The sequence below is a fragment of the Lichenostomus cassidix genome, chromosome 3 (assembly GCF_008360975.1).
Source record: "Lichenostomus cassidix isolate B80296 chromosome 3, HeHo_3.0, whole genome shotgun sequence".
In the NCBI taxonomy this organism is placed as follows: domain Eukaryota; kingdom Metazoa; phylum Chordata; class Aves; order Passeriformes; family Meliphagidae; genus Lichenostomus; species Lichenostomus cassidix.
Genome location: NC_139483.1, coordinates 30,424,440 through 30,447,132, shown reverse-complemented (window position 1 = coordinate 30,447,132; position 22,693 = coordinate 30,424,440). Strand labels below are relative to the sequence as shown.

Genomic DNA, 22,693 nt, shown 5'->3' with positions numbered 1-22,693 from the left:
CCCAACCTGAATCCTCAGTCATCACCTCCTGCAGGGAAAGGGTACATGCAAGAGAAATCTGAAGGGAGTTCTGGCTGCCAAGGAAAGATGAAAGGATTTTAGGAAGTGAGGTTGTGAAAACAAGTAGTACTGGAGAGCTTATCCATGCATAAATGAGATGGAGCCTCAAGTGACGGAAGAAGCCATTGCTTCTTTAAAAACATAAGGGCAAAACAAAAAGATTGGCTGAACAGGGTGTAAGGCAGGAAACAAGATCTTTTAAAACTGTTAGCAGTCAGGAAGGGAAGGAAAAATGCCCATGTGCTCAAATCAACTTTGATTTGATGCCCACCCCAATGTCCTGCTGCAGAGGGATAAGCTTACAACCCTCCCCCAAAAAAGAAATGGAGCATGCTCCCAGCTCTCTGGGTCTATGCCAAGCTGTGAAGTTCACTTTCAAAGGCAAAGCTGACACGGAGACATTTGACAGGACTCATGCTTCTAAATCACGTGGATGCTTTTGTAAACATTACTTCTGGGTGTACTTAATATCTCCACTATTAATCAGGTTGCGGGGAGTTAAAAGCCCATTAATGGCATTAACAAATGCTATTTAACTGGGCTGAATTGCAAATGCAAGTTTAGACAGAGAACAAATACAATGTGACTTTGGAGGAGCAGAAAGCTAGCCAGCAAACCCCACATTTCATCTTGAAAAAAAGCCCACAAAACAAACATCAATTAATCAACCCAAAACACACAGACTATGAGAAGGGAGGAAAAGCCTTGGCAGATGTAATATTGAAAGAACTTGTGAGTATTTTGGTTAAAGCCAGATGTGGGGCTCAACAAATGGCTGGTGGTAGGTGGGCCAATATGTGGAGCAGATTTGATAAGATCTTGGCATGCAGTGTGACCTAAGGACAGTCGGTGGAGTTTGGTCTTGCTGGCACAAAGAGCACTCAAAACAGGACAAGGAAGTTGATCTTACTGTGAAATCAGAGGTCTACCAAACAAGGGAGGTGGTGATGACCTGGATGGTCTTCAAAGCAAAGCAATAGCAAGGACTGAGGGTTTGGAGAAATCATCCAAGACTTTTTGGATTTTTGAAGAGTGCAATGGGAGAATGACTCAAACATGCTTGGTCTGGCTGGCTGTGTTTGTAGGGACACGTTAATACATGTTCATATGTACTGTTTCTGAGCAGTCAGGACAATGAATCTTTACTGCTGTGCTTGCTTGTATGCAAAAATATAAAAAGGGCAGGAAATTGGTTAAGGGAAACTGTAACCTGAATATTGTGGTGAAATATTAAATAGTGAAACACACAAGAATATGAATTTCTTTCCAGAGTCTTTGCCTGGGGCTTTCAAAAGCAGACAGTAGAATGTGTACTATGAAGTCCAGTTCTATACTCTGTTGCAGACTACAAATGCCTAATAAAGTAATTATTTTCTAAATGTCCTAACTGCCTAATATTTGAGCTAGATGGGCACATATTTTTATATTGTCTGAGTCCTTTTTACTTCTTAATAATAACATTAAAAAACCACTGAGTTTGGAAACATGAATTGCTCAGAAATAATACATAAAAATCATGATAATTCTTAATTTCTCAGTTTAAACTTCTAGATGCATCTACATTGTGTCACAGTCACAGGATTACCACTGTATAGGACAGATCGTCACTGTGCTCACTGGGTAACTGCTCAGAATTTCTTCTTACCCTCATCACTTGACCTCAGGACTTATTTACTAAACACCACTTAAGCTCTGCCTAGAACACAAGCTGATTACATTTCCTCATGGGCTTTCCTGTGACACTTTCACTCTAAATTTGAGCAGTACAGAAACATGAACAGATTTCCCCTTACCACAGCCCTTATGAAAAGAGGAAGGAGCTAGTACCACTTCCATTTTACCAAAGTGGAACTAAGATAAAGACATTACAGTTGTGACCACTGAGTCTTGCTGTTCACTTTACAACTACACGACTTTACTTTTTTTTTTTTTCCTGGCTATGTGTGCTGTATATGTTTAGACATTGGCATGTTACTGAATCCTACAGAGAATTTACCCTCCATGTGACTCTCGTGAAAGACAAAATTGCAGATATATAACAAAACCAATTGTTTTCTGTGAAAATGAAAGCTGGGAACCTACTGAGAGAAAAGGGTGAAAACAAAGTTTTGCAAGGACCAGGGAGGAGTGCAGGGAGGGAGAATGGTGTATAGATAAGAACATATACTGTTGTGGAAGGTTCATGAATAAACAAAATGAACGCTTGAGTACCATTTTGAGCAGGACATGGAGCAGAGATATCAGAAAAAAAGGTGAGCTAAGTAATCCCTATAATATCCTTGTTAGCAGATTTTGATACTGAAGCCACCCAAAAGGAATCTCTGGCAAACCTATGATGGCCTGCTATGAACTATTTCTAGAGGCACAACACATCCTTGGTTGAACAGTGGGAGTGTGGGGCAGGGAATTTCTCAGAGTGGTCGGGATTTCTTGAATCTATAATGCCAGGAACTCTCATCATTTCATGTTGAAGACACAGCTCCCAGCAACTTTGCTTGCAATGCAGAATGCTCAGCACTTTTGCCAGTCTGGCCCCAGGTGTCCGTAGCTTGGCAAACAACATGGGAGGTAGTGGCCAACTTAGAAAATGCTTATTTAAGTGACTTGCCAGTAGCACACAAGGGCTCAGTCGAAGGAGCAGGGCTAGGCAGTGTTCAGTTGCATTAATGATCAGATCATCTCTTCTCCCCCTCCAATCCCCTTCCTCATTTCCTACACTCCCCTCCATCTTGGCAATAAAATATGCAGGGGTCCTGTGGGAAAAACCCAACAAAACACTGTGTGATCATGTAATTAAAGGCTGTACTATAACACTCAGGCACAAAGGAGATGAATTAATGCTTTATGGAAAGCCTCCAGATTAGCTTTTCCTCACTCTACTGTGCAGTCATAATGTTGCTTTAACAGAGCTCTCCATGTGCTATTGCACAGACTGATGGGGGGAGCCACAGCAAAGTTGCAAAGCTTCCTTTCTTACCCCTTAGAGAGTGAGTGGTGTGTAGATGGGCTGACCCTGGCACAGGTCACCAGGGGCCAGGGAGATGGAGATCTGCAGCCTTTGACACCTGAGGTGGTGGGAGAGCATCAGCCCAGCGGCCCTGCAGAGTGCAGGGACAGGAGCATGCTGGGCTGGGTGTTGGAGCCCGGGCTGCCATGGGACACAGGTGTACAGACACAGACTGTCCAAAGGAGGCATTTATGGCTTTAACACTGCTACTATAACACTTAGATCCTGAGTGATGTACCCCCACATACTGTGGAATCCCTGACCTCTGTCTTGCTCCTCTCACTCACATCACATCTCTCAGCTCTGGCTGGTACCTCGTGATGTTTTCCATTCCTACCCCCAACTTCTTCCAGTTTCTGTCTCAAGGCTGAGTGGGTGCAGTTCTCTTACAACCAGAGATCTCAGCAGCAGTGGTAGCAGAGGCAACCCTGTTTGATTGTTGTGCCCCATACAGGAACCTACACCAAATGCACCTATTCTGACCGCATGGTAGCACAGAGAAGCCCAAAAAGATGAAGTACAAACCCATTAGATATCCAAGAGACAACAAATGATTAACTTGTCTCTTTTTCAGACAAAATGCAAATATTGGCTTTTCTGAGGCTATAAGGTGGCCAAACAGGTAGTTTTTAAATGAGGTTTCCAAGAGCATATCCTTGACAGCAAGAGCAGCCTCTGCTTGGATGCCCACTCTGAGACATGGGAGTCACAAACCAATATGAATGTTTCACCATGAGGGAAACAATGCATTTTTCTTCTCCTTGTTCTCAGAAACAGCCAAGCCACTTAAGCAGAAATGCGAAAACAAATGAAAAAAAACCAATTCAGCTTGAGGCAGACACCCAGCATGGGAAATTGCAGGCCAGATGGTTCGTGTGACAAAGTTAGAAGCAACTGAAAACAGCCTTTTAATAAGAAGTATTAGGCAACTTCAGGATTAGGTGGTACCACCTCGACTGAACCCCCTTCCTCTTTTTAAAGGCAACTTTTCTAAAGTCAGCACACCAGCAAATTTGCTGAAGAAGCACAATGATGGCGCGAGAAAGGCTGCATGGTGTAGCTGTTGCTGTTACATCATGAATGTGTCAGAGGACAGAAAACCTTTCTACCACTTGTCCTGCTGCTGGGTCCTGCTCCCTTCTCCTCCTCTTGGCCCCATTCCCTGAACCCACGCTCTTCTCACCCACCCTGCAGCTAGTCCCTTGGTTCCTGTCTCTTCCCTCTTGTGGCAGATGCCCAGTCAGCCTTCTGAGCCTTCTCTTTGCCCGTCCCACTGCTGGCTCTGGCAGCATCAGCTTGGAGTCCAGCAAAGCTCCTTACCTTGGCTCCCTGCCTCTCTTCCCCTCCCCTCCCCTCTGCTGTCAATTTGCCTCACTAGTCTTTTGGAAAAATCTCTGTCTTCCTAATCTACTGTAAAACAAAAGAGAGAGAGCCAAAATCTCAGCTCCTGATGATTGCTGCTGTTCTGTTGACTTTTTCCAGAGCCAAGGCTGGGTTACGCTGCTTCACATCACCGAAGGTTTAGCCCTGCTTTTGTCACTGGACAGATGCCAACTTGCTTCAGCAGAGAATCTGTCTTGTTGGCTTAGGTTTCAGTGTGGCTGGACTGATTGATGTTGGAGGATGAGCTGACCCCTGACTCCAAATGAATGCAGAAATAGCTAGACACAGCTATGCATGCCCTCTTCATCCGCTTCACCTGCTTTCTGCTTCTTTCATTGCAGAAGCATGTGCAAATGCAGAGACTAAGCATGTACAGGAGTGCTCAGTTGTTCTGTGCATTGCTGCTTTCTCTCTTTAGTTCTTGCAGGATTCCCCTGTTCTCAGGAGATGCTGCACATGATGCTTTTACAGTGTTTGCATGAGTTGTTCCTGCGTGTTCCACATCATCAGGTTATGTACTGACAAGTGGAGCATATGCTCTCAACGGCATGTCTGCTGTGACTAAATCATATCCTGGGTCATCAAATCAAGGCTCATAGTGTGTTCTTACAGCTCCAGAGGGAACTGTTGTCTGCTTGCATTGTTTATAACCCTTGGTAGACTTGGGCAAATTAGGACAATCATGTGGAAGACCCAGCATTGTTTTCTTAAGCTGCACAAGCATTTGCTTTCTTGCCTCCATTGCTCTCTGCATGCACTACAGGCATCTACTCAGTTGTGCAACATCTTCGGTGAAGTAGAGCTCCAAAGTCACCACTTGAAGCATCTGTGCAGAACTTGGTTGCTTTCAACAGGACCCTAAAAATGCAGCCCAGATTGATATCAGTACATGCTACAAGTGGTTAAACTTTTGTGTTGTCACTGCCTTGGCAGCGTTTGGGAAGACATTTCACACAGGTTGTGAAAATCTTGCCATGAATGTAAAACTTAACATGCATGAGAGACAGAACTTTAAATGTACCATTTTAAGGTCAGCATCTGTAACAATTGGGACATTTTTTCCCTCTCTTTATTTCTTCTTTCTTTTCTTTTTATTCAGCTGAAATTTAATTTTGTTTAATTGAAACCTTTCCCCACTTGCAACTTCTGCAAGCACATGCTGAAACAATTCCTGATGTTCAGTGACAGTTCTGCCCCAGACAATTATATCATCAGTAGACACATTTTTACAGTTTGTAGCATCTGTGCAAAGAAATGTTTTGGAACCTGCCCAATAAATATATCGAAGTTGCTCAACCCTGGGCTTTCCATGCCAAAGGAGATCTAAAAAACCTTATCAGTCTATCTAATCTTCTCAAGAATTTGGCTTCCACCAAGCCAAAATTTCAGTCCAAGTGGAAATTTTCTCTTTGCATGTTCCTGTTCCAGAGGCCATTTAAGGCTGAATCAACTATGCTGTCCCCCATAATTAAAAAGGTTCAAGCTTGCTTGCATCTCTTTCTGTTTTGCAAATACTGCCACTTACTGTCATGCAGTATCTCCAGCCTTCCCCTGCAAGGCTGGAGGAATGTTTTGGACTGTCCAGATCCAAGTTTCCATGACATCTTCATCTTCACTTGGATTCCAGAAGTGCTTTGCCATGACTAGAGGTTTCACTCTCCCAGACACTGTCCTAAAGTGTAACGAGAGACCATCTTGACTCCCATTACATTACAGATCACAAAGAGAAATTAACTATTCCCATTTCTGCTTCTGTGGAAAGAGCAAGTGTTGGCTCACTGTCTCCTGAGTTGTCCTGTAACCATTTTTGGACCCGGTTTCATTGAGCTTACTTTACCAGAAAACCATTATTTCCATCTTTGAGTCCATCAGAATCAGCTTTTCATGGCTCAGAGATGTCAAAAAGGTCGTCCACTCCTTTAATTTTCCTTTCTTTCTTCCTTTGTTTCACATTCTCTCTCTCTCTCTCATTCCCCCACCTCCCCCCGCTTCTCTCCCTCTCTCATTAGAAGGCAAAGCATGACTGTGGGCATCACACCCACCCCACTGGTGGACCCTCTGTTTTCTACTTCCAGCTCAATGCACAGCTTGTAATCATTACACAGCGATGGGGTATCTTCTGGGTGATTGTTAGAGGGAATTACATTCTGGCAGCCTGTGAAGGCATGTGGATGTTCTGATATTTGATATTTTTTCTTTCTGTCTGCTATAGCCATTTCCCTTCTGTTTGCATTTCTTTCTTCACAACAGTGCTTATGCCTATAGCCTACTGAGTTCCCAGTCTGAGATTATCTTTTGTGGCTTGTGAAACTCCTGTTAGAAGCTGATGGACTTATTGCAGACTGACAGTCCTGTCACTACAAACAACATTTGAGCCAAAACTTAGTCCTGTGTAATCTCCATTTCTCAAAGTGAACTCCCTGCTCTTTTTTTCTTCTTTTCTTTCACTAGTTTGTGAGATAAGATTCACAGCTGATGTAAATAAGTATATATTCACCAAAGTCAGAGGATGGATATTGGCTTATATCATCCAAAAGCCTAATACAAGGCCTTCAGGGAAGGAATCGTTCACATATTGGACTCAGAACACTGTTTTTTAAAGTGTCTAAAATTCCTCTTCGCTTCTTTTTATGTGTATTCTCCTCTCCTCTCCTCTCCTCTCCTCTCCTCTCCTCTCCTCTCCTCTCCTCTCCTCTCCTCTCCTCTCCTCTCCTCTCCTCTCCTCTCCTCTCCTCTCCTCTCCTCTCCTCTCCTCTCCTCTCCTCTCCTCTCCTCTCCTCTCCTCTCCTCTCCTCTCCTCTCCTCTCCTCTCGAGCCAGGGGCAGAAAAAGTGAAAACCAATGGCTGAAAAAGTGCTGCTGTGTCTTGTTTTGCCCACTCACTGTGAGATTTGCTGGCTTAATCACCAAACCTTTTTGTCATTCCTAAGTTTCAGAGGCGCTGTTGGAGCTTCCTGACATGGTAATGCCAGTCTAATGACAGCTATTTAACTTTTATGGTTTCTTGCTCCATACCATTGGGCAGGTTGATCAAATCCTGAAAAACAATTTTTCACTCTGTGACATTGTGCAGAGGAACTTAATTTACAATGAAAATCTGATTTGGGGGTGACTCATGTGTGAAGACAGATAATCAAAATACTGCCCAACATGGAAATGATCTGTCACCCTCATGTCGAGGCTCTTCTAGTACCTCCTACATGCAGTAAGCTCAGGAGGAGGAAGGATACACTGAGGTATAAGGTATATATAAAGGTAACACAGAGAAGTTCACATTGCCTCCTACCACTACCTATTTACCAATCTCTGAATCAACATCCCCCTTCCTCGGCTCCAAAATTAAGCCACAACTTTAAACTCAGAATGTTTAAAGAAACAAGGGGGGAGAATAAGTGCCTGGGCCATTCTTCAGAAGCCCCGTGTAAACACTGGGTGACCCATTCCTTGTTCTTTTCCTAACCTGGCTGAACTCTGGAAGCAAGCAATAAACAGCAAAGGTTAATTAAAACCATTTCTAAGTTTAACACCCCTGGCTCCCCACCCTGTCCTAACCAGACTTTGGGGTCTGTGTGTTTTGGGCAAATATAAACTGGTTTGAGTTTCAAAACATGATTTCAAGCTTCTTTTAGAGACAAAGAAAACTGATTCCTATATGCCAAATGAGTAATTCAAGACAGGGAACCTAATTAGGGTTGCAGCAGCAGCTAAATTTGCCACCAAAAAGAAATTTCGTGCACTAGAGAATGAAGTGCTACTTCCGGGCAGCAGCACCAGACACTCAGTGTAATTATAATTTATATGGCCCTCACTGCTGTAGTAGCTAAGTGCTTGACAAGAACCAAGGGATTTACTCTGAGGTAGGGAAAAGTTTTCTTCTCTTTCACAGCCAGGGAACCAGAGATGAAATTACATCCCCCACACTATTCAGTGGATTTGGCCAAACTGAACTTAGGTCTCCCTAAGTGTCTCTTCAATGCTTGCAGCAGGAGCTTCAGACCCTTCTTTTGCTCTTGCCTCTGCCCTGCCTGTAGCCACAAGAAAGTTGGATCCTGGTTTTAAGGAGGGTAGTGAAGACAAGGAGCAGCCTTCTCCCCTGCAGCAGCACCATGTGTCCCAAGTTCAAATCACAGATTGTGTGAGTAACAACATTTCCAACAAGATATAGAAAAATATTTCCCAGATTTCAGAAGGTGAAGGGTTCAGCTTCCAGTTCTCCAAGGATGCCAGGCTAGTTTAGCTGTATCACACCCCTTTTCTGGAGAGCTCACACCTGACACCTGTCACCATTCAGATGCATCATCAGGATGCCAGGTACCCAAGCAGGGCTAGAGTTGAGTACACTTGACTTGCAGAACTACACCATGGGCTGCCCTGTCTCCTTTTTTTGGCTGTCCAATAATTGTGTAATTCAAAGTTTCTCTACAGGCCCAAGAGAACAGTACTTCTTTTAAAAAAGAAAAGAAAAAAGGAGCGGCATAGAACTGGGTTATCATTGGGAGTGGTTTAGAAATGCTTCTTTGCTTTAATGAAATATATTTTTTAGGAAAGCAAAAGCCAGGTTGCAAACCTACAAAAGAAAGTACTTTATTTCTGAAACTGAGACCCTTGGTGTCCACACTGAGGTGTCAGTACTGGCCAGAATTCCTTTGAGGCTGGCAAAAACTGCAGAGATTGCCCCTGACCCTGAACTACATTTTGAGTCAAGTGGGAAATGGGAAAAGATCTACTGCTAAGCAGAGGGTCTAGAGTGCCACTGAATCCAGGCTCCAGGCTGGTGTGGGAGGGCTGGGAGCCTTGCAGCAGGGCTGGGGGCTCATGTCCAGCAGCTTGGGTCTAGCTGGGAGATGTGTGACGTGTGACCTTGACACTGAAGCTCCTGTCAGCCAACGAGCTCAGTGCTGCCTGGGGCTTTTGTCTGAGCCCCAAATCCTCCTCCTGTCTCGGGGGCTTTGTTCAGTCCTGGAGGCCAACATAGAGCAACTATGTATGGTTTCACTTTCGCTGTCACAGGATATCTGAGTTGCAGGAAGCGCTTACAATAACTCTGTAAACATGAATGAACATGTTTCCCTGATAACGTCAAGCGAAAAATCCCATATTTTTCTCTTCTTTAATGAGCAATTCTTGCCCTTTAATGTCTCTGACCTGGAGCATATGTTTTCACTATTGGGTGACAGTGCCGTAATCCCATTCTTATACTTGATTTATGAAGGCAGGGCCTGGAGCTGCGCAGGGTCGAGGTCCCATTACACAAGACACTGGAGGGACTCTTAATGAGGGAAAAACTCTGTACCTCCAAGAGGATGGACAAAAGGTGGAAGGGAAAATGAAGGCATGGTGCCATACCTGGAAAGGAGATGATGTGTCCTGGATCCTGGAGTAACAGCCCAGCTGCTGACATTGTTTGCCCGATAAATATTCCTGAATATCCATCAGCTTTGCTGTGGCTCTAGCTCTGGCACCAGAAGAGCCCAGTATTCTGCAGTTGTTTCACCTCATGGGTCAAGCAGCAGTTACAGGATGCACAAACACAATAGTGGATTTAAATAAAACATATGAAGTTGATTATGGTTTCCTAGGGGGCAAGAGCCACATCTTCCACTGTGCTTCAGGCATCATTCAGGGGATACTATTTTCCAGCTCCTCAGGTTGGGAGTGCCTGTGTGAATGTAACCACAGTGACGCACAGAACCAAAGGATGCATAGGCTAGGCAATTAAATAGAAAAATCTGCTTAAATAAATAAACAAGCCTTATTAAATACCTCAGAACAGCTGCTGATGAGCTCTGCATGGGGCCCCAAAGATTAAGACTGTCTACCCCCTACATCTCTCACACAGACAGGAAACTGGAGCAGATGACAGAGCACAGCTTTCACATTTAATGGGATCTTCCTCCACTCCAAGAGGAACAACACAAAGCAAATGGACCATCCAGCACTGGTTGTAGTTCACCTGTGGTCTGTGTGTGCAATGACATGTGGACCTTGTCAGGACTTCTACTTGAGGGGTGGTTTCTGCAAAGCATTTCAGTGGCCATGAGAGCAGCACCCCAGCTGCCTCCTGCCACATGGGAGCTGTCAGGACAATGTTGGCCTGCAAGTAATTCTTGATAAGCTGCGGGGACTGTGGTGCAAGCAAGGAGATAGGGCTAATTGCCCACCCCCAAACAAGAGCTGGAGATCACTGTCTTTCTCCTGCCCCTTCCTTAAGGGCAAGCCTAACCTCCACCCAGTCCCCTTGTAAAATTTTCCCTGTGCTGTAGCAGCAGCAGAGTACAGATGACCCCTGCCAGTCTTCTCCTCTCTGACCAGCCTCCTTCACATATCTGTTTCTAGAGAGCAGAGGGAGGAGGAAGGAACATGTCCTCTTTTACTCCATGAAATGCACATGTGTTTTCTGCTCTTACTCATTCTAAACTCTCCCACTTCACTCCTTTACCAGGTCCTTAATAATTCCAATAAATGTCAGGTCCAATCTCACTTAATGAAATATACACCTATTAAATGAATGAAGTGGAAAAACGGCCTGCTCTGACTGCCTGCCTTGAATCAGAGCTGTAATATGTTTTTTTCCATGCAATCAGAGTATTTTTACCACGTCCCTAGGAAATTTCCTATAAAACAAACAAACTTTAAAAATCCTATGAGATCCCCAGCCCACTTTGAGGAGGGACCCTGAGATGTTATTCAATCCTTGGAGCCATTTGTTTCACATGTGATCCCAAACACTAACTAAAGGCAACAGAATATGATAGGTATTTACAACATATCCATTATCTTATCAGAGCTTCAGGTACAGCTGTAAATAGCCTGTTCCAGCTGGGCAGTCTGCTGAGTTAAATGGGTTCTTCTTTTAAAAGCAGGAACTGGAAAACATGTCCTGTTTAAGCTGAGATTCATTTGCACCCAAGGGATGGAAACTCAAACAGCAGACCTCAGCTGCAGAGGAGGTCCATATTCCATGAAAAGTCTCTCCCTCCATCTGATGCAAAAGGCTGGACTCACAATCATCGTGCAGCTCATCCCTGTGCTTTGTTGACAGAGTCCTGTTAGCAGCTCACCAAGCATAGAGAATTGCTGCTCCCTGGATGGAAGGCAATTTTGCACAGTCAGCCAAAGACAAAAAGAAATATAAGGCTGAGGGTGGAAAAAAAAAGAGACCACAGTGGAAGTTGTGAGAGGAAAGGGAGGGGGCAGAGAGCTGGTGGCTGGAGGAAAGGGGAAAACATGAAAAACAAGACCAGAGAAAGTGCAATTGTTAGGGAAAAAGCTTTTCCACTGCCTCCCTTGGCTACAACCGGTCTGAACAGGACACAGTGTTTACTCTCTGCATGCTGCCACACAGTGTGTATCAGGTGAGAGTGGCTGGTCTTCCACTACAGGACCCCTGGCAGCAACTTGATCAGTGTCAGAAGGAGACAAATCTGTTAAATCTCAGTTCAGTCCATAGGCTTTTTAAAATCTTTTTAAGAGCCTGGTGAAGAGTCAGAATTGGGTTGCATTGAGTCTGAGCTTGTGTAGAAGGAAATGGTATTTTAAAGAAACAGAAGTAAGCAAGTTTTATCTCTGAGGCATGAGAAATCAGCAGCCAATTCCAGCATGACAGAGATTAATCTCTGGCCCTTCAGGAACACTCCAGAGGCAACCGTACAAGAGACCTACTGTCAGGAGATGCTGTTGACCATTTTTATCGGCTTGCTGGCTAAAACTGAACCTTGCTCATTAATGGTTAGTTGGCATCTGATCTGAGAGTGAGTGACTCATGGTGACTGACCACAAGAGGAGGTTACTGCTGGAAGTGGACTTAATTTGACAATTTGCACCAGAGATGTGGGAATTTACTGAAACCAGCCCTTGGAAGTGTTAACAAGCAGTGAGCCAGTGGTAGTGAATCTACTTAAAGATGCATACCAGGGTACAAAAACCAGTGCCAGAGTAAACAGAAAGCAGAGAACAGATTGGTTTGCAATAAACATGGAAGCAATTGCAACTGAAAACAATGAGTCTGACAAAGGAGATTTAGTTACAAACCTTCAATTAAAGCGTCCCATTTAACAAAAGTATGCTGCTTTTGGCAAACAACAAAGACATCCGAAACCAAAGAGCATCACTGCACATATGGCCAAGGGGACAAAGACTTCAAACTGATCAGTTTGATGATGAGACAAAACCAGTAGTTCTTCAGGTACCCAGCCTGGAGGGAGGAGAGGCTACTTTGTGATATTGGAGTGGAACAGATGCCCTCAAATTCTGAAATACTGTCCGTACCAGAGAAGACTTTCTACTTTTATAATTAAACAAACTCATATGTGATCACACAGGACACAAAGGGTCTATGTTGCCAAGCTACACTGGGTGTTTGCAGAAGGGCAAATGCTAATCAGGAGACAGAGTGGAGAAAGCCCAAGCCAATTGTGTATCTGTAACTTCACATTTAACTGATGCAGCATCTCTTTTTAAAGACCTGGTGGGTGCCTTTTAATGCTCTGAGATGGATTAAAAACAATGTACTCCTTGATGGGAATACCCAAGTTACTGACAAACTGTGTGCAAGAATTGCTCACCAAGAAAGATGGTAAAGCTTACCTTAATTTTGAGTATTTGCTGACTGAATAGACAGCAGCTTGGCAAAGAAACGCCTATGAAAAACAAAACAAGCATTTCCTCCTCAGTTTGAGATGTTGAGGATAGTGCCAGAATTTCATGATGCATTGAACATGGCCCATAGCTGGATGTGGTGGTTTAATGCCTAGAAAGTTGCTGAGGGAAGGGAATGACGGAGACCTCAGTGAGAAACACAGGCAGAGCTGCTCATCAGGAGAAGCTTTGTGAGTAAGCCTCTCAAAAAGTAAGATTATTGTGTAAAGGGAGGAAGCAAAGATTTTTCTGGAAGGGGAAATGGGTCGCCTCTGAAATGCAGGCATGTGGGAGGAAGGCATTTTAGGAGCTCAGGTACCATGGGAGGCAACCTCTTGCCATTGGTTTTGCTTCTTATGTAAGAAAAAATGACATCACTGCAGGGACAAACAGCTGTTGTACTATGTGGCAATGTCACTTGTGTAGCCAGTGCCTGCTGCCCACAGCAGACACTTGGGATTTGAACTCATGGTTGCTGGTGAAAGGTCTGGATTGAGAGCACCAGTTTTCCGTAATGGTCCTTAATAGGAGGTACAAAGCTGGATCTCTCCCGTGACATATATACTGAGTGAGGGCTTTTCCCTTGGGAATGGTGTCTCGTGCCTCTGAGGTCAGTTGCAGAGCAGGGTGGGTGGCCAAATGGGAAAACCAGGAGAGAGACCTGTCATATTTCACCTCTCTCATCCCCTTCCTGGGGCTGACAGGGTCATTGGCTGTCCTCAGTCATGTGGTGTGGGTCTAACCCCAAGCTTGTCCCTTGCAAGAGATTTTTAGGGGGCTTCTTGAAGTCTGCAGGGCTTAAACAAGATATCTGGCACATGGGGTGGGACAGATATGAATATAGATCTGCCAGGCCTGTATCTGAGTGAGGCTATTTTGGGGTGATTGGTATGGCCTTGATCTAGAGTAGTGTCTGGAGTGGAAGGATCTCTCACTCCTCTCTGAGAGATGGAAGAAGGTTTGTGTATGCAGGGCATGGCAGGGAGAGGCACTAAGGTAATTTGCAAAGGGTGGCCAAAGCATGAAAAGGGAGCTGTGTGGTGGAGCCAGGATGACGTGTGCCTAAACAGTGAACATCAGCATGTAACACAGTCAGGCCCTTCATGGGGTAACACAGGGAGCTCTTTTAAACACACACATACATGCACGCACAGAAAGAACAATTTATGGTTGTGTCAGACTCACGTCTGGGCTTCTCATTAAAATTAATGAGGTAACGTCTCCGAGGCATTCTGAAACGGATGCTGCCCAGAGAGCGAGGGAAAGACCTCTATCCCTTTGAAATACCTACTTAGCAAAATCAATTGCAAATTTTATTTTCTGCAACCATGCATCAAACTCACGCCAGGAGTATCAAAGACTACTGTCTAAACTTATATGCAGCTGACCTTTCTTCAGGCACTTTTGTTACCATGACCAAGGTTCAATGGCCAGAAGTGAGTGATGATGTAACAGCTGAATGGTGTTTCATGGCTCATCCTGATGGCTACCTACACCCTGGAGCTGAACCTGTGAGTCCTCATTCTCCCTATTTGTCTGCTGTCTGCAAATAGCTGCAGAACTTGCAGCCAAAATGAGTGTCCTGCTCCATTCCCTCATTTCCCTTCTTTCCTTTAGCAAGTAGCTTCTCTATGAAGAAAAGAACAGCTTGTTTCATGCAGCAAATCTGCAGTGCAGACCTTGACTGAAACTAGTAATTCTTCTATGGTAGCCAAAATGGGTGATCAATATAAATCTATGTGACAAAATATTTTTACCATTTTTTTCTTTTTATTTGATTTTTATTTTTATCTTTTTTGTAGCAGTGCCTTATGTTAAAGTTGCAGAGTTGATCACTCAGTGAGGAGATGCCAAGCATAAGGAATGTCTCTGCCTTGTGCTCAAGAGACATTCTGCTGCTCTCTTGTTACGTGAGCACATACTGTATTTTTGGTATGACCTCTGCCTCCTTCAGCACACAGGGCTGGTTGATCTGGGAAGGAATTGGGCTCTGGAGAAGAAAGCCACACTCGGTCAACTGCTAGCAGTGTCCCTGGTGTGGCTGTCAAGGCAGGAGCAACAAGTGTCTGGTAGGCAAGACAGAGAGATGTTTTGCTGGAGAAACAGATGCTCTCTTCCCTGTCTGGGCAACAGCAGAGCCCACTCAAACTTCTCTGTCTGTCACTCACTGTGTGTTGTGTTTTTTGCTGCAGACTGTATTTGTGGTACTGCTGAACACACATACCTGGAGGGGAAATCAGTGGGAGCTACACACTGAATATCTAAAATGCTGTAATCTTGCCCACAGCTTTGGGAAATTAGGCTCTGAGTGCCTTCATTTTGGCACCCACAATTAGTGAGAAGCTTCTGGCAACTTTGATCTCTCTCTCTCTTTTTATGAGGCAACATCATCCCCTCTCCCATGCATGCTATGAAGAAACATGCATCAATTTTTTTGAATCTCTCTGACTTGAGGGTAAGACCGTGACGTAATTCAGTAATGATGTTTTCAGGGCTGCTTGTGGAAAACAGGCCTGCAGGCCACGCACCAGCTCAGGAGGACAAATATCTGGTCTGAATAAACACACACACAGTTATAGCAGCAGAAGCCCTATGAAAAGACAGTATGTGTTCATGAAATTAAGTGTTGTACGATGCCATACACTCCAGGTTGTGGATGTAGACCGTACAGTCAACAGGAAGTGTGTAGACCCCAGCTTTTGATGGTTAGGCTTTGCTGAATGTGTGTTTGTTTACTGCAGTTGTTTGTATGCAAAACTCTGAGTGGGTGAAAGGTAGACTTCCATGCTTGAAAGACATTGCCTTTCCCACCAGCTGAACACCTTCCCCATGTCTCCTCCCTATATCAGATGCTACATGATTTATTGCTTCTCGAATAACAGAATAAGCAGCTTTGTAATGAAAGTCCTTAATCAAGATGTCCTGTTCTATATCTAATAATTGGTCTTAACTGTTCTTGTGCTTGAAGATTTTCTTGTTGACTACTTGCTGTTCAGTTTCTTCTGTCTCAGTCTCCATTTTACTGAATGAAAGGAACAGATTTTGAACATTATATTTTTCCAATCCATGTATTTCAGGAAATGGAAGATGCTAGTCTCTCATTTTCTGCATATTTTCAAAGACAGCTTAGTGGCTCTTCAACATGATGCATCAGTAATTTCATTTAAACTGGAGAATTATCTTGAAATATTTATCATCAGTATATATGAGTTTCATTTTGTATTAAACAGTATGATAAAATTAAAATGGATCTGCTTTCAGCAAGTGTCCTGGATAGTCCTGGGGTGCATCAGGCACAGCATTGCCAGCTGGGCAAGAGAGGGGATTGCTCTTCTCTGCTCTGGGCTTGGGCAACCTCATCTTGAGTCATTTCTGCAGTTTTGGGTGCCACAATATAAGATATTCAACCATTAGAGAGCATACAAAGGTGGGTAATGAAGATGGTGAAGGGCCTTGAGGGGAAGCTGTATGAGGAGTGGCTGAGGTCACTTTATCTGTTCAGCCTGGAGAAGAGGAGACCGAGGGGAGACCTCACTGCAATTACAACTTCCTCATGAGGGGAAGAGGAGGGGCAGACACTGATCTCTTCCCTGTGGTGACAGTGACAGGACCTGAGGGAATGGCCTGAAGCTGTGTCGGGATGTTTAGGGTGGATATTAGAAAAGATTCTTCACCCAGAGGGTGGTTGGGCACTGGAACAGCTCCCCAGGGAATGGTCACTGCACCAAGCCTGGCAGAACTCAGGAAGATATTGGACAATACACTTGGGCACATGGTGTGGTTCTTGTGGATGGTACTTTGCAGGGCCAGGAGTTGGACTCAGTGATCCTTCTGGGTCCCTTCCAACTCTGCGCATTCTGAGATTCTCGGATTCTGTGATTTTCCATTCCTATTCTGAGTGTAACATCTATTTATTGTACATTTAAAAAGAGGCAAGAGAGAAATCTCTGCTACCCCCTGTAGTCTGAATGTCAGTGAACCTTATCCTGCTTCTTCAAGCTTATGAAGAGATTAATAGTATCAGACACATAGAAGCCTACAGTCATCTGATTAATAACCCATAAAAATGCAATAATGCTTGAAAAACAGAAGCATTTCCTGATTTCCTAACCCAAGTCAGTACAAATAAAATTGCAAGATAACAGGAAATGATGAAGAGCTAAAAGTGGTCCATCTTCCCAACCCAAATCAGCCGGTTCTTGTCTTGGCTCTGGTGTTCACAACATCAGAGGGTTTGTGCCCCTTTCTGTTTCCATTGCTTCTGTTCTTGTGTGAGCAGCTGATCAAGTCCTCAGTATCCACCTTCCCGCTGGAAACCTATTCTTCATCCTCCACCAGCTGGTGTTTTCCTCAGTCTCTTCTTCAGGCATCCTTCACCCTCCTCATCCAAAGATCTGTCTACCAACCAATCTTGATGCCTATGTCTGTAAATTTTGTGTTGTCTGAGAACACCTTCCTTCCCTTCCCCATCAGACCCATGTATTCACTGTAGGAATTTCTAGCATACCGCTTTCCTCTTCCCTGAGTTGAGGAAGCTGGTATTTCATGGCAGCAGCCATGCATCACTGTGTCAGGTTTGATGATGACATCATCTCCACAGCAGCTCATGGTGTCACCCTCTTCCAGCTTCTCACTGCTGCTGTCCTCATCTCCTCCTCTCCCTCCTTCAAGCAAGTAGAACACTGGGCTCAGCATTTCCCTGTCTGTCAGATGTGACTAGTGGCAGGATGTGTCCATCCACAGTCTCTGACCATCTCACAGCACATGGAGCCTTGCCTGCTGCAGCAAGACCACAGGACACACAGGTGACAGACTGCCCTCAGGCCCCCTGTGCAGTCCCCATTGAGCACGTGGGATTGTTCACCTACCTTGAAACTGGGCTTGCTCTCCAGAAGGGATCTTCATGTGGGGAGTTACCAGCATCACTGCATGGCTCCTGCTCAGGCCTGGTGAGATGCTGAGCACAGCTACCCTGGCCATGCTCATCCTTCAGCCCTGCTGCCTGTTTTGGGACTGGATTTGTACGTTCTGCTCCCTTTGACCTATCCTCAAATACTGCCCTAGCACAGAGTCCCGAATTGCCCTGCACTATTTGATCTGATGAAAGAATCAGAACTTTTTGTCAGAACCAGAGGGCAGGAGGAGGATAAATGAGTGGATCAGTACTCTGATGTTTTGTTCCTGTGTAGCTGAGTTTAAGGGAAGCCCTCAGGCCTTATCTGCAGAGCAGCAGATTTTCACTTCGGCAACAGCCCAGGACCCATGCTTGATTATTTCCTATTTGAGTAAGTGCTCTGGCATAAGGGTGTGGATGCTGGCAAGGCATCTGGGGAAGGATCTTGGATACAACAGCAGCCCAGATTCCCAGGGAGAAAAAGCGTGTGGACTGTTGTGTGGCAGAGCCACAGGCTACAAAGAGCACTTGTGGCTTTGAGTTCAAGACAAACAGACCCTAAAAAGCATTCTGGCTGATGTGTCCACATTACTAGGCCAGCACCACTGGCAGGGGAGCCAAAGAGCAGAAATCATGTCTCGGTTGTATTGTCACTGCCATTGCCATGGTAGCCAGACACCTCATGCATTCCAAGGTAGAGGACCAGAGGCAACATGGGGTGTAAACACTGCTTTCCCTGAGGAGACAGTGATTTGCCTGTCAGCCAGATCCTGCTAGTGTGTTTCTGTGGCTCAAATTCCCCAGCACCCACTCTCTGAACTCTGCTGATAGTAGGGCCCAAACCCTGTTAGACTGCCCACTGTCCCTCTCGTCACTCCTGGAAGAAGGTGTTATTGGGAGTGATAATGACAGGCAGTGGCTGGAAATACTTGTCTGATCACACCACTGCTCTGGTTCCTGGTGGTGGGTTCTAGGTACCAGAGCCTGCCACAGAGACCTAATGATCTGCTCAACTGTTTCTGGGATGAGCTGTACAAGGGCAGAGGCAATGGTCAGCAGAGATCACGAGACACCCTCTGGACTGAGACACGCTGCCAGAACAATGAAGCATACTAAGGTTAGTGACTTTCTCAAGCCAGTGGCTGGGAGACATCCAAGGAATGCAATGAGAATATGACTCTTCTGGGAAGCTGCCAGCAACCTGGTATCATGTGCCTACACAATGCTTAATATTCCATGCAATGCCTCTGGCCACCCAATGCCAAGCAAGGCCTTCAGCCTGGGGTCCAGGTGCTGCACAATGCAGAATTTGGAGTGGGGAGCCAGAGTGGGGCCAGTAGGCTCTGACAGACTGGGATTGGGCATCCTGGCCTCATCTTCTCCTCCACCTCCCCTCTCCAAGGGCTTCCTGCTGTGCCTTGTTTGTGGGCTCCTCTGTGCACCCTGGCGTGATCCTTCATGAAGTCGTGGGGTCAGCTCTGTCCTTTTAAACATCATGAAGGACCGACCACTGGTGATTGTAGCCAGCCACCACCATTTCTTTTGTCTCAGAGTATTTCAAATAAGATATGGGTCTCCTGGGGATGTAACATGACCATGGAACTAGAGCTACATCACTGTGAGCAGAAATGGGAAGAAATCCTTCTGCCTTGCTACCTGCTCTGGGGCTGAAAGGACTTGTTTCTCTTCCTTTCCCTCAACCCTCAGGAGAGATTTTGTCTGCAAAATCTGGGCTATTATCAACTTTGTTGAATGCATCTTACCTGAGGCTGACAGCACCCTCTTCCATCCCTCCAGTAGCTCCTTCTACACCATCAAAAGACAATGGATGTATTATTGGGCAATGGTTTTGCTAAATCATGGGATTATGTCAACTTAAATGCATATTTCTGGTGCTTGAAGCTCCAGAAGAAAGTTTAATACTTTGAGGCTGATGTGGCTGAATGCTTGATATCTGCATTAGAATGAAAAAAAATTCCTCCATTTCAAACACATTTTTGAAATCTTACAATTTCTCCCCAGACTTACGTTTTTGAGTGCCTGAACTGTGCTTTTTTATGTTTGTGTGTAGCAGGAATATAGATTCCCAGGAAATAAGCCTCAATTAAACAAAGGATAACCTTATCCATTAAATGATGGATGGTAAATGCTTGTAAACATAGAATATTAATTATCTAATATTAACCTAGAATATTATTTAATACAGGCTAGGTGAGGCATTTGCTTCCTTTTGCTTGGCTGGGAATGACAGGCTGTTCTTCTGACAGCCCCAAGACATTCAGGAGTATGAAATTGTGATCTCTAATAAATACAAAGACTGGAGACATCCAGAGAAATGCCTCTAGTGGAAGCTTTTGGTCTGGTCACACTCATTTATTTTTTTAAGTACTTTCAAGGCATTAAAGCATAGCGTGAGCCAAGAAAATAAAAAGATTTCTTAGCTGACTTGGATCAGGGACCAGATGGTTTTTATGCAGGTCTCAGCACCACATAGGGTCCAAACTCCTAAGGTTCATTTCACAGAAATAATACAGATAAGAAACCCTGCCTAACGGGCTGAGATTATAATATCCAGGAAACCTCGTGGCTGTGGGAAAGAATCATTGACAAAATCATGGCTACAGTGAAGAAGGATTTGAACAGCAAATTTTGTAAGATCATATGCATGTGGTAGGTGTTTTTCTAGATCTGGGATAAGGAAAGTCTTGAAAGTAGAGGTTAATTCCCACAGAGAGAGTTAAAGAAGTTCCACCAGAGGCAACAGAGAAAGAGAAAACTATGACAAAGTGTTGTTGTTAGCTTCAAAAGTCAATATTTCATAAAAAGGGTGAAGTATTTGTAAAATTCTGAATGACAGAAGTCCACAAGGTGTGTCATTTTAAAATAGACACAGGAGCACAAACAGAGCCCTGCACAATGTTAACAGAGTTCACGGAAAGTAAATGGAGTAAAATCCCATTGCACAATAGAAGGGTAGCCAGAGTGCGCAGTCCTGTCAGCCGGCCAGCAGTGAGAGATTTGGGTATGCTACAGACAAAGAAACCGTGCCCTATAGATATGTGTGGATGCTGCTTCTGTGTGGGTAGCCAGCTCTAAAATAAGGTAAGGACTGGGCACAATTAAAGGAACAAAGGGAAATGGGCTGGACAAAACCTTTTTTATAACAGACCACAGGCAAGTTTTCTCAGGTTCAGGATTATTGCACTCCAGTTGCAAAACAACACTAATGCATTAGTACCTAGAAATGTTCCACTGATGGTCCTGGCTGGACTATGGGGCGAAACAGACAGTAGGCAAGAGGGAGAAGTCAGAAAAATTACAGAGACTTGGAAAGTTACAGAAAACCAGTTTTTGGAAAGGACTTCAAGAGAACTGAGCCTATGCTTAAATCTGAGGTAATTGAATGCTATAACATCACGACACTGTATCCCCACGGTGCAGCTCCTGTGAAGCCAGCCCAGCAGGCAAATCCTGAGGCTGGCTACTGTTGTGCTTGCTTCAGTGATGCGAGTGCTTCTCGGCATGGGGTTACAATGAAGCCCTGGGAGAGACATGCCAACTCATAGATCCCATCTGTCCAAACCCCACTACCTCCTATTGCTAAAATTATAATCTGGCTCCTAGTGAAGAAATTTTATGGATAAGCAAGTATTTGGTTATCTCCTTTGGGTTGTTCAGTTCTAGCATTTAGCAGGACCTCACGTGTATCATTGTCACTGTTTTGGATGCACACTTTCTCCCTTTTGGCAAGTTTTGCCATTAACTCAAGAGGAAAGCCATTCTCTGATTAAAAGAATTCTTAGTCCAGGACAGACTGCTAGAGGGAAGATATTTGAGAATGTTGATTTTGAGAAAATCAGTCAATGTCAAATTCCAATACAAAAGGACAGATGCTTTAATGTTGGTAAACCAATTCTTGGTCCTTAGATGAATGGAACTAAAGGAATACCCAACATTACTATTAATCTAAACACTGAGTTATTCAGAGGCATAGAACAATGAATTAGAAAGGGATACCACAAATCTTCCTTGCAAAAGCACACCTGTGCATCATTTCTGAATGTGCTGAGAAGGCTGATACCATTCACATAATGGTTCATTAGCTCGAGGGCTATTTATCCGAAATGCTTCCCAATAAAAAAAATAGGACTTGTGTGAGACTTCTTAGCTGAGAAAACAAACAAAACCAAGAGGAAAGAAAAAGAAGAAAGAGGACTCTGACTTCTTTTATCACATTATGCCTTAGGACTTGTGCTGTGGTCTTTAAAATTATGTTGCAAACCTCTGTGCACCTCTGGTGTGTCTTAGCATTCCTGTGCATCTGTTGAGACTCCACAAAAGTGAAATAATGCCAGGACACCTGTTCACCACCTTTCACCCCCTCAATCTACCATGCTCTTCTGCTCGATGGCTCACTTTTGAACACATCAGTAACAGGGAGCCTACACACAGATCCTCACTGCAAACCCAGGGAAATCCACGCACCAGTGTCACACTCAAGTTTTTGGATTGCTGGGTCCCATCTGTTCTTCTGACACTTCACAGCCTCCTGGGAGCCTTTCCAGGAGGTTCCTGACAGGGACCAGAGGACCTGTCACCAGAAAACTCTTCCCAGCCTGTGCCAGAGGTACATGGATTATTTTCCCCTGCTTGCACTACGGTGTTCACAGTCCAGTTTACAAGCTTCTCTGAGCTATTAGTAGTACAGTTGAT

At 44.5% G+C, this 22,693-nt stretch overlaps 1 long non-coding RNA gene across 2 annotated transcripts in view; it reads left to right on the top strand.

Annotated features, from left to right (window-relative positions):
* Positions 1-22,693, top strand: part of LOC146439381 (uncharacterized) — a 93,833-nt gene that overhangs the window by 16,535 nt on the left and 54,605 nt on the right. Inside the window, exons 2-4 of one of the 2 annotated variants that reach the window (XR_014850783.1) lie at positions 14,485-14,597; positions 17,713-21,082; positions 22,526-22,607. This is a non-coding gene — a long non-coding RNA (uncharacterized LOC146439381). The remainder of the gene's footprint in view (positions 1-14,484; positions 14,598-17,712; positions 21,083-22,525; positions 22,608-22,693) is intronic. The other variant, XR_014850782.1, reaches the window with a different exon arrangement.